The 18,867-nt window shown below is 45.1% G+C and overlaps 1 long non-coding RNA gene across 1 annotated transcript; it reads right to left on the bottom strand.

Moving 5' to 3' along the window:
* Positions 1 to 6,937: 6,937 nt before the first annotated feature.
* On the bottom strand, positions 6,938 to 10,159 carry LOC122363932. The gene is made up of 3 exons (XR_006253458.1): positions 9,926 to 10,159; positions 7,909 to 8,053; positions 6,938 to 7,562 (listed from the first exon to the last, which is right to left on the bottom strand). It is a non-coding gene; the product is annotated as an uncharacterized LOC122363932 (long non-coding RNA).
* Positions 10,160 to 18,867: the final 8,708 nt, after the last annotated feature.

The following is an 18,867-nucleotide window of genomic DNA, read 5'->3' as shown; positions in this document are numbered from 1 at the left end:
TCAAACAAACTGAAACGTGTACATAAGGAGTTGTGCTAGTTAAATTTGGCAATTTTCACATTGTTTGGTGATTTTGAATTTATTTTATTTTGATTTAATTTCTAAAAATCTAATTTGTGAAAAATGGGTACCCTGCGATTTTGCTCAAATTTAGATATTGTCTTCCACTACAGGTAAGGCACACGTGTTGAGAAAATTAGAGTGGGCCAACGATAACTTTGGATGATATAGCAACAAGTAGCGCAACGTATTAGATCACCCTGCACTGCATCATGACTTACTCGATGTTGACTGGGATTATGTATTCTCTGCCGAAACCGTCAGTGATAAGTGGGATGCTTTCTTGTCTTTCTTCGTACCTGTTTTCGATGCCCATGCCCCAATTAAGCGTGTGTCTATCCGTAACCCGACTGCTCCTCCCGTCTCCGTCGCCACTCGAGATCTCATGTCCCAACGTCGCGCTGCGCTCCGCCATTTAGGCCGCAACTCGAGCGTGTACAAAACCCTTAACCGCTCTGTTCGGGCGGCTTTGCGTCGCGACCGGCGGGTGGAACTACAGAGGGAAATCGGGGAACGGGGCCCCAACAAAGTTTGGCAATGTATCAGGTCGGTGGTTGCCGGTAAGAAGGATGGTCCTGATGTTCAGCCTGACCTTTCTGCCAATGACTTAAATTCTTTCTTTGTATCCGTCGGTCCTCGTGTCGCTGCCGAGATCCGAGCCCAAAACGCACCTACCGATTTGAATGTACGTCTTACCCGTGTTGGTGCATGCAGTTTTCAACTTCGAGAAATCACACTTGCCGAGCTTGAGCGGACGATTTTCAGCATGCGTAGCTCGGGTGCTTGCGGTACCGACAGTGTCTGCGTTCGCATGCTGAAAGCCGGATTCCGAGCTATTGGTGGTGTCATCCTGCATATTATCAATACCTGCTTAATTCAATCCGACATCCCCGATTCATGGAAACATTCCATAGTTCACCCTCTGTTCAAATCCGGCAATCCTTCAGACCCCGCAAACTTCCGGCCCATTTCCCTGGTTCCTGTAATCATGAAAGTGGTTGAGCGCATTGTCCATCAGCAGCTCTACATCTACCTCTCTCACAATCACCTGCTGGCATCCTCACAGCACGGCTTCCGCCCCCGGCACTCTACTGAAACCGCGTTGTTGTCCGTCACTGAACGCATCCTGGCCGCCACCGACAGGGGGGAGATCTCAATGCTATGCCTTCTCGACCTTAGTAAATGTTTTGACGTGATAGACCACGAGCTTCTGATGCAAAAACTTATGCTGCACGGTATCGAAATTTCCTGGTTCGCCGCCTATCTTCATGGACACACCCAGAGCGTGTCGTTGAAAAATGGGTCCGGAAGTAGAGTGCTGTCTCGGCCTCTTCCTAATACCATGGGTGTCTTCCAGGGCTCTGCGTTAGGGCCGTTACTTTTCACCATCTTCTCTAACAACCTATCGCTGTACGCGGGTGATGCAGTAGTCTTTCAATATGCCGACGACACCCAAGTATTGGTTAGCGGTCCTGCCAGGGACCTTGGAGTTCTCATCTCGCGCATGGAGGTTTCGCTCGCGTCACTCAACGAATGGTTCTGCGCTAACGCCCTGAAGGTCAACGCCAGTAAAACACAGCTCATTGTCTTCGGCAGTCGTCAAAATTTACGCAAATTGCCAGATTTCAGGGTATCGTTCCGTGACGCAGCGTTGCAGCCGTGCGCGCAGGTGGGGAACCTGGGCGTCACTTTTGACAGTACTCTATCCTGGGACGCTCACGTCTCCGAACTCAGTCGCCGGTGTACGGGACTGTTGATCGGTCTCTCCCATGCGCGCCACAGTCTCCCGGATGGCATCATTAGAACGCTCGTGACAGCACTCGTTATCTCACGCATTCCAGTACTGCCTCTCAGTTTATGGCAATGGGTCCCAAAAAAATTTCGATCGTCTCCAAAAAATCTTGAACTTCGCTGCTAGAGTCATTTTCGGTCGCCGTAAATTTGCCCATGTCTCTGACCTGCGAAAAAAGCTCGGGTGGCTGTCCCCGCGTCATATGGCTGATTACCAAACCCTTGTTATCGCCCACAAAGCCATTCAGCGCGGCGAACCCGAGGAATTGGCAACCATGTTCGTCACAAACAGCGCTGTCCGGGAGAGACACTCCAGGCAAGACCACCTCTTTCACCTTCCGCGACCACGGCTGGAAACGGGTAGGCGGCGGTTCGGCTATCGAGCCGCTGCTCTACTCAACAGTCTCCCAACTCAGCTGTCGCAGCTGTCTCCCGCCCCCTTTGCCCGATCTGTTAAAGCCGCGATAGTGGACGGGGCATCAACTGATCGTCGCTGACCAACGGGTTGGTGGGTGGGTGAGTTGTACCTGTGGTACTACGAAAGTGTCTCTGCCGTGCTTTGACGTGAGTGAATGTGTGAATGCTGTGAATGTTTAGATTAGTAACCGCGGATACGGATTCTGAGCAGTAATCGCCACGCACTTTTAGAATGTGGATCGCTCATGATTGTTCAATACAATACAATACAATACAACGTAGCACGGGCGGTGGAAGGGGCGGATTTCGCCAACCCCACCTGTTTTTCGCCAATAACTCACGCCACACTTTTTATATTAACGTCAAACTTTCAGTATCTGTCCGGAATTGAATTGTAAGTCCTCCCGTGCAAGCAATAGGTAAATCGGTCCACAACTTTTCTAGTAATAGCGGTGTAAAGTCAAACATCTTGCCGGAGCGGCGCGGCGGCCGGCGTCGGCAGTTGCCGCCTGAATGGTAGACTGTGCCGGCGCGGGGGCAGGGACGGTTCCATCTTTGCACTGCGCTTCTTACCGCTGATTTCGATCGATTCGTGTCAAATTTTGTGTGAAGGCTAAAAAATGTACAGTCAATCTAATGGATAAATAAACACGAAAATCAACAGGTAAAAATTGAATTATTAGGGTGCTAACACAACCTTTGACTGAAACGTTTTCCGCGTCGGCCGATCCCCGCCTCTGCCGGCGACATCTTACTCTTAGCAGGCCACTAACTGCCAAATTTATGGTTAGATTAACTACAAATTCTCATAACACTACGCATGTCGTATAAAGGAAGAAATAGGAAAATCGGCCAGTAGCTCTTAGAGCTGTGGGCGTATAAACGCAAAATAGTCACTATAGCAAATTTGATCACGTTGAACCTCATTTGATCTTGAAGATATTGATCTAGGGCCATGAAATTGGCACACGATAAAATTCCCCACCGCCCCACTTACAATTCAAATTCCGTTTTTTAACATCTTTTTGGCTAAACCGTGCCTTTCTCCCCTAGCGCTGGGAGAGTCAGGCGTATTTCCTTTTTGCAACCAAAGAGAGGCGCTGCCCGGAGAATGCCCAATTGCATCATTAAAAAAAAAACTGGCTTACATCTCCGCGATGACCATCTATCTTCATGGCTTAGTAGTTATAGTGTGCCGAGTGTACCCCACCTCGTAATCTAAAGGTCGCTGGCTCGCGGCCGATCAGCCTCAAGTGCTTTAACACGCATTCGTTTTTTAAGTAGCATTTGGCCAGCCGGCATATGTCGTGAGGGCTACTGTTCGTATCTTAGTAGCATTTGGCCAGTGGGCAACTGCCGTGAGGACTGTACATATTTACGCGTGTTAGATTAGGTCAGGTCACGTCAGGTCAGGTTAGGTTTGCTTTGGTTTGGGGTAGAAAGAAGCATCTTCGGGTAGCGCCTCTCCTTGGTTGCTAAAACGAAACGCGCGAGTGCCAGACATTACGAAGTCCAAAAGACAGTTACGTAGACGTCGGCCCATTCTGGATTTTTTATATGATGTAGCTCATGTATAGGAGAATAAAATATGTAAAAACCAGCAAAATCGAAGTGTACCCATTTTTCAGAAAATCGAAATTTATTTTTTGAATTTTAATTAAGTCCACTAATTAGTTAAGTACGTCAATATTGTTATCCTCAAAGTAAAGCCTGAACTATTCCCTCCATTTCACACTTTGTTGCGTGGTGATATGTCTGAAACTTCAATGGTTATGACGCTTTAAAGATGATAATGTGCCTTGCCTAAGTCAATGTTCGATGACGTATATCTCGGAAACGTGACGTCATATCTTGACGTTAAAATGTCTCCTTTCTTTTCATATATAGATGAGTAGTTTCACAAAGTTTCGCAAAAATCGGAGGAGGTGAGGTTCAAAATGGTCATTTTTTGTCCCACTTGACGTGGAATGCCCCAGGTACTTGAGGATCAGCTTAAAGTTAACCACACATACGGAGGTGAACTGCCATTTTCGTTAAGTAAAAAAAATAATAAAAAAAATCATCGTGCCAGGGCTGTGACGAAAAATAAGTGGCCTAAATCCGATGAGAAATCAGGATTTGGGGGTACCCTAGGTTTGGCTCCTTGAGATGGTGCCCCCTTCCCCCCCCCCTCCTTGTCTCAAATCGTTCCGCCGCCTATGCTCATCACAACCCATTACACCAATTTTAAGCAAAAAATAAAATATGAGGGTGCAGGGCATTTGTCGATTTGTCGTGGAATGTATAGAACCGTATAAATGGCTCGTAACCACTAGGTAATAGCAATCCAACCATCCTAGCTCGGAAAAGCAGCCGGAGCCCTGATGAGGCTCGAACCGGGACTCCACTCTGGAAGTTTTGCCAATGATCCATCATCATTCCACCAAGCTAGAGTGGCCGTTACCCGAAACCACAAAAACATTAACGTGGACCATCCCACCTTAACATTAGTTTTGAGTTGAGATAGCCAGATTGGTGGCCATGGCCTGCAAATACCGGTTTGGGCACTCACAACATCGAAAAATGCTTTAACCTTCGCCCCAGTGGGGGGGGGGGGCATATGTTACCACTTACCACCCTGTCGCGTTTTTTTGCGTGTGAATAAAAAACCGCGGCGCAACGCGTTGCGCCGCGCCGCTTATAGTAGCTTTTTGGCTTTTGCACATCAATTTTGGACAACGTGTGAAATTTTTGACCCCAGGTCATGTCAGGTCAGGTCAAGTTAACTGACCAAGCCTAAAAATAGTTTGCAATCATGTCCATTGTCCAGCCTGCAGTGTTTGTCAGAGAGGTTTTAAACTTGGTGGATTGCATGATGTTATGGGTGCCTACAATTTGTATCTCGGATTTTTTATATGCGTGACCTAAGGTCAGGTCAGTGGCGTGACCTTTCCATTATAAGTCAATGGAGAAAAACGAAAATGTCTCTAGATCCGTGTGTACGCATAGGAACAGTCCAAATATTTCAGAATCACAATGATTTGGACCACCCGTGACGACCAAGGTTTCCTTTTTGCTGATAGCCTCTAGAAAGGTCATCCGAGGTCATTTGAGGCTACAAACAGCTTTTTGCCAATAACTCTCGATTGGAAAGAGATAGAACGCTGAGGTTGGCCTCATTGTGTTTGTCTTGCCGAGACGCATCGACTGATTTGCAACATGATCTTTTCCGGTCAGGTCATGACCTTGACCTGAGGTCAAATTTTGAAGTTGACCTTTCAAGGTCAACTTATAAATTGACCTTTCAAGGTCAAATTATAGTTCATTCGACGCGTCTCGGCGAGAGGAACACGATTCTGGCAATAGAAATGTCCTAGCTTTTTTTAGTCAAAAGTTTTGTCGAAAAACACTTTTCGTAAAAACAACTATTTTTGGAGTTTTTGCCCTCTGGAGGCTAAACCGTTGACCTGAGGTCATTTTTGATAATTACTTTATCAAAAGAAGAGTTCAAAAGCTATCGATTGCTTTTCCCAGCGTTCTTCTATCTATCATAGTTCTTGAGATAATGGCATGTTTTCTGAAAAATATAATGACAATTCGCAAATTTTGACCTTTGATGACCTCTGGTTACCTCAATATTGCTCTAAGATGAAAAATGACCGAAATACTTTCAAACGTACGCATCGAGAGCTATCGACTGCTTTTTACCGCGTCTTTCTAGCCCTCTTGGTTTTTGAGTTAGAGGTGGGTGGTAACATATGCCCCCCCCCCCCCCCACTAGGGCGAAGTTGGCTGAGACCGCCACTGGGGCGCGGGTTAATTCGGAGATATGGAATTTCAAACTTGCAGTTTTTGGATTCTAAGGGGCCAATGTATTGGAAATGGGGATGTTCGCGCTAAGAGTTCCGAAAAGTCTCGCCAGGTGGCAGCACGGTATGCTTTGGACACAACGCGTCGGCCGGTCCAGGAATAACACTGCGGGCGGCGACGGCGGCCGACGAGCCGCGAACGGAAACTGCGTTTCATGTCTTTTTCAGGTTCATCATTTTGCTAAAATGAGTAGCTACAGTTGATTTAGATACTAGGAAGACAATGACGCGTGTGAAAGGCAATGGCATACTACTACATCGTCATTGAGCGGAAGGAAAGGGAGCTGATCGAATGGTCACCAAAAGCTACGGAGTACGAAAGATACGATGTTATCCCATATTTTAACTTACACAGTTGAAATTAAAAACCTTATTACATTCAGACATATATTCACACGCATGAAACAATCGATTTACAGCACACATTCCATGACAAGAACGCATACCTACCGTCTTAAGTTGACCTCTAGCGCTCGTCACCGTCAGATAAGTCAATCACATCCCTGTAGTTTGCACAGACTATTGACTTAACCCTTCATCCGGCATGCGTTCATTCTGTAATGATGGGCAACGAATCACCGGCGATTTCTGCGTGGCTCTATATGACATCCTCGTCCGTTCCCCGGGTCAATTGGTTCGGTGACTTTCAAATTATAGCAGAGCAGGCCCTTCCTCGGTCAGGCTTGATGGATCCACCGTCACTTTGCGCGGTACATTTAAGACAGACTGTACCTTCTACCAACACGACTGACTGATCACAATGTGATGCGAAAGGGACAATATCTCGTCGGTCTATCAGTTAAAGTTTAATATTCAGCGACACAAGTGTGAAGGCTGCCTGGAAAACTTGCAACAAACTAAGTAAACTAAGCTTGGCTTGTAATGGGCACAAACTTGTAATAAAGAGGTACTTAATTAACAAATCCACAATGTTCTGTTCAGGCAAGTAGCCTTCACATATGAAGCATTGCTATGACTACTCTTCTAGAGCTGATTGATAGCTTTTGGAGGAAGGAGCTGAGTGGCTGAGCCCTGCCATTCACCTCTTACCACCTTCAACAATTGCTTAAGGCATGCAGTTCTCTATCACTAGAAAATATGTGACAATTTGCTGGCTCTCATTTGTGTATGATGCAACACGCTTTGCGTCAGTGATACTATGACACAAAATGTTGAACACTAGCATAGGTTGCAATGTAGATCCAAGGTGTCCCAGAAGCCAGAGCAAAAATTGATCTGGCTTCTTAATCAACTTCATGATTGTGGCAAAACTCCACTGCTTGACTACACAGAGCACCAACTGTTTGCTCCTCTAAACTTTCACCAAAGGAAGTGTTGCTGTCTGCTGATGTCATTTGTAGCAGCAGTGACACTGGTAACTTCAAATCACAGGATCTGGTAGCATCCATGCTCTTGAATCTGGATCTTATCAATACAGCATTGCACCTGTGAATAAATGAAAAATGGCATTAGACAGTAGGGAAAGATCTTGGCAAGCCATAATGACATACATATGTTTAACATGCATGGATAAAAGGACATTATTTACTGAAGCAATTTGCAAAACATTGCAGTTTAAGCACAGTTGAAATCTGATATGATGAACTGGATACAGTGACATCATCAAGACTCATGAACTTTACACAAAGTATTTGCAATTTTGAAATGCACTTTTATTGCAGTTACCTATAGGTACATATATTCTAGAAGGTGAAAAAACATTTTGCAAGAAAGGCTATCAGTTACTTCTGGATGATATACTGCAGTGCACAAGCTGTTCACCAACTCCTACCTGGTCTTTCAGTGAGATCCCTCTGTATGCACCTCAGAACTTCATCCGCAGGGCTGGTTCCTTCATACGCAGGTCCTCTGCCTTCCTTGATTCCTCGGACTCCATCCTGACAACTCCGCACCAGAAGCATGATTGCACTGGGCACCTGCAACACCATGTAGGATGATCAATACTTGTAACAATTCATAAATAGTAGGTAGCTTAGTGTTCTATTACATATACCTCATGGTTGCTGGTGTCAAAATACAGGGTGTTCCGAAAAAAGTGTCACAGTTTCAAACGTGTATTATAAACGCTTGACAAGTATTAACGCATTAAAACATACACCATATGAAAGCTCACGTTTGTCGTTTTTCAACAAGGTTACTCTCGTATCAGTGCTATAACTCCTTGCCAGAGGGCAGAGGAGTTCCTGCGATCACAAGTTTACGCGAACTTCTTGTAGTTCACGTTCTCGATATGGGCACCACCGCGGTTGAGACACGCCTTGATTCTGGCCTGGAAACTCTCAGCGACTTTCGTCAGAGTCTCGGGACCGACTTGATGCAGGTATCTTTCGACGTTCTGCTTAAGCTGGACCAGTGTCTTGGGCTTGCCTGCGTACACAGTGTCCTTGGCAGCCCCCCACAGCCAAAAGTCTAGCGGGTTGAGATCAGGGCTGTGGGGAGCCCACTCATGGGCGGTGCCGAGAGACATGAGGCGAGCGTTGAACAGCTCCTTAAGGCATTCGATACTCTCACGCGCAGTGTGAGGCGGAGCTCCGTCTTGCATGAACCATGCCTGTTGCAGTTGGTTATCGGTGAGCATATCGGTCAGATCCGCGTAGAATTCCCGGATGACCTCGCGGTAGCGCTCGCCATTGATGGTGACGGTCCGGCCATCTTCTTCGAACCAGTAGGGACCGAGGAGGCCGTGAGTGGCGTTGTAGGCCACGAAGGCAGTGACCTTCGGGCCCTTCAGCTGCTTCTCCGTTACTTCTTCCGGTGGTGAGTTACCCCAGAAAGTGTTGTTGTGGTTGTTCACCGCACCGTTCAGGTGGAAGTGAGCCTCGTCTGAGAACCAGACTCGGTTCACCCACCGCGCGTTCCTCTCCATCTTGTTGGAGATCCATTGACACATGACTTGCCGCTTTTGCCTGTCCCGATCCGTCATCTTATGTCTGGTGGATATTATGTACGATGACAGTTTTAGCTCGTCGCATAGGATGCGTCTTACGCTGGTTTTAGCAAGTCCGAGCTGTTGAGAGCGTCGACGGAGCGACTTCTTGGGACTGGCAATGACGGAATTTCGCACGGCCGCGATGGTCTCTGGGGACTTTGAAACCGATGCTGGCCTGCCGCTGCTGCCCCTGTGAGTATTCAGGACTGAACCTGTTGTCTCAAAATGGTTAACAAACCTTGCAATGAGTTTGTTGCAGGGCAGATCTCGAGTTTCCATGTCACACTCGCGTCGAAGTCGGCGGCGGACGGTGACGTACGATTTCGTCTCGAACCATAATCGGACGATTTTGATTTTTTGTTCTGGCGAGAAAACCATCGTAGATTTTGGTGAACCGTTTTGTCCACCAAAATCGACAAGGGTTGTGAGCAACATATCTTAAGCCAAACTATTTCGGACAATTTTTACGGAAATCGCACGTGACTAAAATCGTGACACTTTTTTCGGAACACCCGGTAGATCCTGTTTGTCTTTTTCCATCATAACCTTTATCTTCATGCAATATCTTTGGTACCAGACAAAGTAGAACACTGCTAAAATGCTTGCAATGAATCTGATAAAAAATGCATTGAATCTATATAATCATTCTCAGCAGCATGTATCATCTTTTAATGCCTTTCTCAAAGGGCAGGTCAATTTCCTATATTGATATGCCCATAATGATAAACTTATACAGGTAAATTACTTCATATGGGCAATACAAGATCCAGCTAATGAGTTAAGTTGGACTATTTTATACTCTTAGTTATGCTCGCCATAAAAAAAAATGTCCGGAAACGTGTTACATCGATGGAATTACCGTTTGGAGTCGGTCTATCTTCGGCTTCTCGCCTCTCTTCGGCTACGTCAATTGAAGCCTTTCTAAGTCTCCTGTCCTTTGTAAACTTGCCTTTCCATGTTTGTGACACTTGCTGAATATAAATTCACAACCCATCTGAGCAAAATTCAAATCAATTGCTATAAAATTCACCGAAATTCAGTCCCTCGGACCGACACCGCACGGACTCCACACAGTGCAAAACACAGTGGCGCATTCGCCGCCGCAGTTTCTGTGTCCAAAGAAGGCAGTGCTGCCACCTGGTGAGGAAATAAGCCGAACATCCCCATTGGAAAGCCCCCTTAGAACTTGTGACGTCAGCGGAGTTCTAACGATTTTTAAATCTTGAACTAAAACCATCGTTTACACGTGGTGGTAATTGGTATAAGCTGCTTTGCGCGCAACGTCTGCCGCACTTCAAGGCTGCCAAATTATTGCTTCCAAATGAAGTCGCTAGAAACAGGAGAGATCCAAAAAGTAAACAAAAGTAAAAGCCTAATATCTTGAAAACCGGTGAATATTTTTCGGTGAAATTGGGTAGAATATTTGTTTTCGCTCTTTCTGAACCGAGCGACATCACTTTCATGCCAATTCATAAACATTTTTGAAGGTGGGAGGGTCCCTAGTCAGAGCGGACACATGGCAAAATGTCGGCCAGGATGGGTAGTACAACATGATGATCATTTAAAAAATGATGGCAAAAAATTTGAAGGGCGAACAAAACCATCCGAGACTAACAGCGTTTTAATCGACCGCCGTACGTCAGCTAGGCTCGTGTACCAAAAAAGCAGCTGAAAATGCGGTTACAACTATTGCGAACTGGCAAGAAGCTCACAAGTGAAGGCTACGCTACCCAATATCAAAAATAGCAGGTCATCGTAAAATGAAGACAAAGCATCGTTTAAAATTCTTCATAATATCTAAAATGCCAAAAGTTTTGGGAAAATAACACCAAAATCGTTAATGTCGAGGACACTTGGCCGCAAAAAAGGTACCTAAATAAATGTAAAGTTTGATCCTAGGAAGTTTCATGAGGCAGATCTGGGGCGAATAGTTTTCTTTCAGACACGAAAACCCGACAAAACCACATGATAGACAGGGTTGGGCCGTTTACAAAGTAAAAGCTCTCTTGAGGAAAACACTCCGCAACTCAGCGAATGTTTTGGCATGGGGAATGTTGAGCGTTTGGAATTTGCAAAATTTGAACGGCGTGTCTCAGAAACAGATGGCCAACACATTCTGCTACGATATTATGCAAAAAAATTACCCCTGGCAATTCCCGTTTGTTCAGGAATGGGGTCGTTTTGAAAAGGGAACTGGTGATTTGGATCTCGGCGCCAGCCTTCGTAAAGGAGTTGGCGCCAGAGAATACATACAAAATACTCATGAATGGTGTCGATGCAAGCTGTCGGCTTTCAGGGAGAAGCAAATGGGGCATTCCACGTCAAATCAAACACCGAAATCCGTCATCCCCTTCGATTTTTCTGAAAATTTGTAGGCAGACTGGGCATGGTTCAAAACTGAGTTACGTGTAATATTTTCGAAATTTGATAACGTATCGCCGAGATATAGGTCATCGAATATAGCCAAAAATGCCACACATCATTTTTTTAAATGCTTATAACTCTGGTTCCTTTTCTGGTATCAAAATGATATTAACAGGGTCTTGTAGGCAATTGATAAGGCTTTGATTTTTAATTATAAAATTAAATTGAAGTGACCTTGAAATGCATTTGACCTTGAATTAAAACAGAAAAATTTAAATAGCAAAAAACACGCCACCTTCGATTTGAGTAATTTTTACATATTATGTCCGTCACAATGTTCCTAACCATCTGTGAAAAAATTGGAGTGGGCCATTCATAACTTTCGCGGCAAACGCCGTTTTCATGCATCAACATCACGCAACCGCGCGTGACCTTGAAAGACAGAGTCAAGACATGCTTGCTTGTGTACACTTTCTGAAATGAATGATTGCTGATTAGTGATATCCCAAACTCTGCGAGAATGGAAATGCATAGTCATCGTAGTCAAGCATTCACGTTCCATTGTAAAAGTGTTTCAGGCAAACGGTATTTTGCGGTGAATTTTGAGCCGTGTGGAAATGCATCATGAAATAAATTCAACGAAAACATTATCACGCAACGATATCTTCACGTCTTTTGATCTTCACTATACGAAAGAACATACATTTTTGAGTATGTATGGGGAATTTCTAGTTAATCCGATAATAAATATGGCAGTTAGAGTCCTGCTAAGAGTAACATGTCGCCGGCTGAGGCGGGATCGGCCGACGCGGGAAACGCAGCAGTCACAATTTTGTGTTTACACGTTCATAAATCATATTTCAATTGTTTACCAACCTATTTTCAGAATTCTTTCACCATAAGATTGCCTGTAAATTTCTTAGTCTTCTCACAAAATTTGACGCGAATCGAACGTAATCAGCGGTAAGGAGCGCGATGTAAAGACGGAACCGTTCCGTTCCGTCCCGGCACAGTCTACAATTCAGGCGGCGCGTAGAGGTCGGCGCCGGCTGCCGAGTCGCCGCGTCGCCGCGGCGACAGGATATTCACTTTACACCGCTATTACTAGAACAGTTGTGAACCGATTTTCTTATTGCTTGCACGATGAGATGTGCAATTCAATTCTGGACAGGTAGCCATAAGTAATTTCGCATCAATATTATGAGATATTGGCGAAAAACAGGAGGGGTAGGGCGAAATTCACTCTTCCCCCTCCACTGCGCGTGCTAACATACGTTTGCATATGTGCCATTTTCTTCAAAACTTATTAATGGCCCACTCTAATTTTTTCACAGGTTGTTAAGAATATGGTAGGCAATAAAATATATGAAAATGAGCCAAATCGAAGGTGGCGTGTTTTTTGCTATTTCAATTTTTGTGCTTAAGAACAGAGTTAAGCAAATTTCAAGGTCATATATTTAAGTCAATGCAATTCTAAACAAATGCTTAAGAAATTACCTAAACAGTAAGGTTTATTTCATTCAAATCAAACAAGTACAACCAAAGTTATGGTCGTTCAGAAATATAAAGATGCAACATTTTGTAAAAATTTGATGCCCTATATTTAGAAGACCTGTGGTCAGAATGTGCAAAAAACATCAATGTAATGTCCGGGGCGACACAGGAACTCGCTCACAAATTTATAATGAAATCGCTGATGGTAAGGTGCAAAACAGCCGATTTTTGTTCGATTTGACGTGGAATGCCCCAAATGTGGCCGGGGAGCTCGTTAAACCTAAATCCCACGCAGAAACTGCAAGGGATTTCTCTGCAAGAGCTTGAAAGCAGGCCACCTTTTATCAGCCTCTGGCAGCTGACGGAGCGACGAAAATCGGTACCGGCAAATACTTTTGGAGCTACAGCAAAGGGTTTGATTTGAAACATTCCGAATTCGTCGTCAAAGCACGTGCATTTGTCTAGTGTACACATAATATGCTTTATTGGCATTGAAAATGTGTCAACGAACTTTTGAGACACCCTGTACTGAGAAGGGGCGTTTATAGTTATCAAATGACCTTTTCTGAGGCGCTGCAATCTATACTCCTAGTTACGCGTCGCTTTGTTGAAAGTTGTCGACTTTCGACACGAAAATCAGCGAAATGTGGCCTTCAATAACCTCTGGTGACCTGACCTTTGACCTGACCAAAGAGTGACCGCAGTAATTTTGTCAATATTTTTGATGCTCTTTCGAACGCCCCCGTATCGCTATGTGGTATAGGAGCCGAGTTAGATGGGGGGGGGGGATCAAACACCCCCAACAGGCTTGGAAATCCGGGAGCCCCAGTGCAGCGTGACGCGGGTTAAAACAAAAAACAAAGGGGGTCGGATGTGACCCTCCCCAGGTGGTCGCGGGATAAACACAATGATAAAAAAAAAATAAACACAGCGACACAATCTTCCTCAAGAATGGCGTCCACGACGGTTCTCCCCCAGTAGCAAACGAAATTCATAAGACGTCCGGCCTGCGATTACCGATAGTGTTCCCGGCCTCCGCAATACTATCCATCAAATTAAGATGGCTTTGCGTTCGCCTCCTCCGATATTTCTAGCTATCAACCAACATTTGTCCTATTGGCTCGTGTTGATGTCGCCTGGTCCTTGATACTAATCCACCGTGCACGATTTTGATACAAGAAGAAAGTGTTTTTTTTTCAAATTTGTTGATGGGCGACAGTCCAACCCATAACAGGGGAAAAAATGTACGCTTATGAGTCAAATATCCACAAACGCTCAAATTTTCCCTGGCCATGGGCGACTTCGATGGACAGGCAGGTAAGAAAAACTGAGGGTGGTATATAGAGGATTCTTCATGGCTCCGAGTGGAAGATATAAACCAGTAAAACGCCTTTTGGGCGAAGAACGAGCGAGCGAGATAGTGAGCCCTGCACGTGCGGAAGGGCGAGAGGGTACTTCCAACGGGCTTGTGCAAAGCACCCTTCTAACCGGTCGCTAGCGGTGTGCCAAATTTGAACGCAATCGGCCCAGCCGTTCCTGAGATCTGGAAGCGGCATTCTGCACGTGCCCACGTGCAAATGGGTCCAAAATGACTTTTGCACGGCACCCTACTAACCGGTCCCCAACCGTGTACCAAATTTGAGCGCAATCGGCCCAGCCGTTCTCGAGATCTGGAAACACCCCCTGCACGTGCGCACGTGCAGTAGCACCTTAACCCTCGCCCATGTTGGTGCACCCCCCCCCCCCCTGAGGCTTTTCGGAAATAGTGCAAAAACGGCGGCGCGCAGCGCCGCCAAATTTTGGGTACCTTATGGGGCAAACCTTGCGCATCTTTTGATAAAAAAAATTTGACCGGGTCATGTCAGGTCACGGAGTTATGACGTCACAAAGGGAACAGCCTCCGGCCGGATTTTCACAAACTGAGAGCCAACGCCCGAGGTTTCCTGCCGGTGGTACGGACATCGGTTGATGGATCGTGATGAAACTTCCCATGCATGTTGGGGCAAGTATTGGCTATCATATGGTATAAGAAACTTGACCGGGTCAGGTCAGGTCACGGAGCTATGACGTCACAAGAGGAACAGCGTCCGGTACTATTTTTGAAAAGCGCCCGAACCACTATTTTGCTAATTCTTGTCACCTCAATGGGAATATGCAGCAATATTAGCTTCTATAGGGAGCAAATGGACCTCCCAAATCCAAAAATACAATCAGATTTCAAATATTTAAATTTTGATTTTTTCGAATTTCTGCCGCCGACTGTGACCTTGCCGACTTCCGGCGCTCCCAACGCGCCATTTTTAGAGCTAGGGAAACGAAATACATACCAAACGATAGAAAATTGATCAAGGAACACGATAGTGAAGGTTTCAAGTCGATATCTCCCACCGTTTTGCCGCAATCGCCGCGGAAAGTTGAAAAAGTATTTTTCCGAAAATTTGACCTTTGACCGGTTAAAAGTAGGTCAAATGTTGACCTAGGACCAAAAATTATACCACCAATCGCGAGATCTCGGCGAGAGCAATCCGTTGGTCTTTTCCGCTAAGCTCTACGACGCTCCGTTTTCAAACGCCAAGGGGGGGTCGCACCAACCCCCCCCCCCCCTGCATGGGCGAAGGTGGCAGATCGCCGTTTACGGGCGAGGGTTAACCGTAACACATGGGAATGCATTGCCTGGTGGGTGCCTACGTGTATGCGAAGTTTCAGCGAAATCGCCCCAGTAATTACCGAGTTATTAAAATGGGACCACCCGATTCTTTCAGCATTATGGAAGATTATCTCATTGGTGATGATCCTGGTGCCGCTAATTGACAGGGGCACCGGCAAAGGTCATCTGAGGTCATGTGACGTCATAAATCGTTTTTCTGTAAATAAATCACGACATGATGGTGCTAAAGACTTGTAAGTGGTACCAAACTGCTCGCCTGGTCAAGGCGCGTCGTTTGGTATGCAGCATGACCATACCCCACAACCTCATTGATGAATGACCTGACCTTGACCTCAGGTCAAATTTCAAATTGACCTGTGAAGGTCATCACATACTTATTTCGCATCCCCTCGGCGAGAGCAACAAAAAAAAAATGTATTGGTTTTATGTCTCTATGTTTCTTAGTTTAAAAGTTATATAGGTAACTAATTCCAAAACATTTTATCGTTGATGACCTCTGGTGACCTCAATATTGACCTGACCTGAAAATGTTTTATGTAAAAGTTGTAGATCTTACGACCTATCAAACGCCGTTCGCCGTTTGTCGCTGCGATGTGTAGTTTTTGAGATCTGAAGGGTGTATCGATATCTTGCAGAGAAGTTAGATTAGCCAAGTTTTCTTGTATTGCGTTGCGTAGCGGCCACACCCAAACAGCATCGAAACAAGCTCGGCCGAAAAGTCGAGGGGCGTATGCGAGGGGCGTATCCCTACTAAACTGCTGCAACTCAGCTACTCGCGGTACAAAGGGGGGCCGAATCGCCCCCCCCCCCCCGCCAGTTTCTTGTCCCGGCGGAGCCCGCCAGGAATAGGGTTAAGTAAGTAATTAACTGACTCAACTGAGGAGAGGCTAAGGATTGCCATGTTTAGGCTCTTATTTAATAGGTAGTCAAAAGACCCCAAATCTCCAATGCCACAATTTACTAAACTGCACCAGGAATCTCTGAAAATTGTTACATACTGAATTAACTTTAAAGGGACTATCCCACCTTCTAAAATGTTGTTAAAACCAGTTAAATTGTGCCCGACTTTATAGATTGGATGACCAGGAACACGGTTCTGGCATTTATTTTTCATTAAACATCTTAGGCTTCCCATATTCCAAACACAAACTTTCAAATATGTGGTGTCACAGCCCAAAATTACCTCCTTCCCCAGGCCACATTACTGTCATAAAGCTGATTCTTTTTACTCTGTAGGCACCACAACAAAGTTCAGACCAAGTTTTAAGCGATTTTTCAACGAACAAACCCATTTAAATCAGAATGACTAAACGAGGTGACGTCACACTAACGGTCGCTCCATGTTGAAGATAGGGCCTTGTACAAGGCCCATTTTCAAATGAAGGGAACGAATTTCTTCAACACCAAGAGGCCGCGGGGGTTGCAACCTAGATAGATAGTGGTTTCTGAACCTCGCCGCAAACTTGGCTATCTCAACTCAAACCCCATGTTAAAGGTGGGATAGTCCCTCTAAATGTACATGAAGATGGCAGAGAAAATTAAAAACTGACATTGAGCAGCACCCCTGATCATGTCTCACATTTCACACAGAAACTTGTACCGTAAAACGGGGTGTTAAGGGACAGTTTTGAGGTGTTTTGTTATATAACTCAAGAAGGGTTTGAGATAGAAGCATCAAATTGTCAGCATTTTATGTGGAATTTGGTGCTTTACATGCCTGCCACATTTAAGTTTTTAAGATTTATACGTGCATATTATTTTTATTATTTTTCATCACTGTCCCTTAGCACCTCAATGTGGGGTGTTAACCTTCGCCCCAGTGGGGGGGGGCATATGTTACCACCCTGTCGCGTTTTTTGCGTGTGAATAAAAAACCGCGGCGCGTAGCGCCGCGCCGCTTGGGGTAGCTTTTGGTACATCAATTTTGGACAATGTGTGAAATTTTTGACCCCAGGTCATGTCAGGTCAGGTCACCAGGTCAAGTTAACTGACCAAGCCTAAAAAAAGTTTGCAATCATGTCCAGCCTGCAGTGTTTGTCAGAAAGGTTTCAAACTTGGTGGATTGCATGCTGTTATGGGCGCCTACAATTTGTATATCTCGGATTTTTTTATATCCGTGACCTAAGGTCAGGTCAGTGGCGAAACCTCTCCATTACAAGTCAATGGAGAAAAATGAAAATGCCTCTAGATCCGTGTGTACGCATCGGAACAGTCCAAATATTTCAGAATCACAATGATTTAGTCCACTCGTGATGACCAAGGTGTCATTTTTGCTGATAGCCTCTATACAGGTCATCCGAGGTCACTTGAGGCTACAAACAGTTTTTTGCCAATAACTCGCGATTGGAAAGAGATAGAACGCTGGGGATGGTCTCATTGTGTTTGCCTTGTTGAGACGCATCGACTGATATGCAACATGACCTTTTCCGGTAAGGTCATGACCTTGACCTGAGGTCAAATTTTCAACTTGACCTTTCAAGGTCAAATTATAGTTCATTCGACGCGTCTCGGCGAGAGGAACACGATTCTGGCAATAGAAATGTCGTGGCTTTTTGTAGTCGAAAGTTATTGTCGAAAAACACTTTTCGTAAAAACAGCTATTTTTGGACTTTTTGCCCTCTGGAGGCCAAACCGTTGACCTGAGGTCAATATTGATAATGACCTTTTCAAAAGAAGAGTTCAAAAGCCATCGATTGCTCTTCCCTGCGTTATTCTAGCTACCATAGTTCCTGAGATAGCGGCATGTTTTCTGAAAAATATAATGACAATTGGCAAATTTTGACCTTTGATGACCTCTGGTGACCCCAATATTGCTCTAAGGTGAAAAATGACGAAATACTTTCAAACGTACGCATTGAGAGCTATCGACTGCTTTTTACCGCGTCTTTCTAGCCCTCTTAGTTTTTGAGTTAGAGGTGGGTGGTAACATATGCCCCCCCTCACTAGGGCGAAGTTGGCTGAGACCGCCACTGGGGCGCGGGTTAAGGGACACCTATATTATTCCAAGAAATGGTCATCAAATGCCCACAATTGGGGTGTGGAAGGGCACACAAATTATTTATTGAAATGTTTTGCATATTCTGTCACAAAACAAGTCAGGTTGATTCACCACTAATGACCTTTTTAGCCAATTACGTGTAATGCAGTTTACGCTTGTGGAAAATGTGCTAATTATAAGGTAAACAGAACCAAAAAGTAATTTTCTGTCATCAATAAAAACCCATGTTGAAGCTAGTCACTTGTCATTATGTTGCCCTCTTTGTTTTAGTCTTTTT

The sequence above is a fragment of the Amphibalanus amphitrite genome, unplaced genomic scaffold, assembly GCF_019059575.1.
Source record: "Amphibalanus amphitrite isolate SeventyFive unplaced genomic scaffold, NRLGWU_Aamphi_draft 000647F_arrow, whole genome shotgun sequence".
Lineage (NCBI taxonomy): Eukaryota > Metazoa > Arthropoda > Thecostraca > Balanomorpha > Balanidae > Amphibalanus > Amphibalanus amphitrite.
This window is presented reverse-complemented; position numbering and strand designations above follow the sequence as displayed.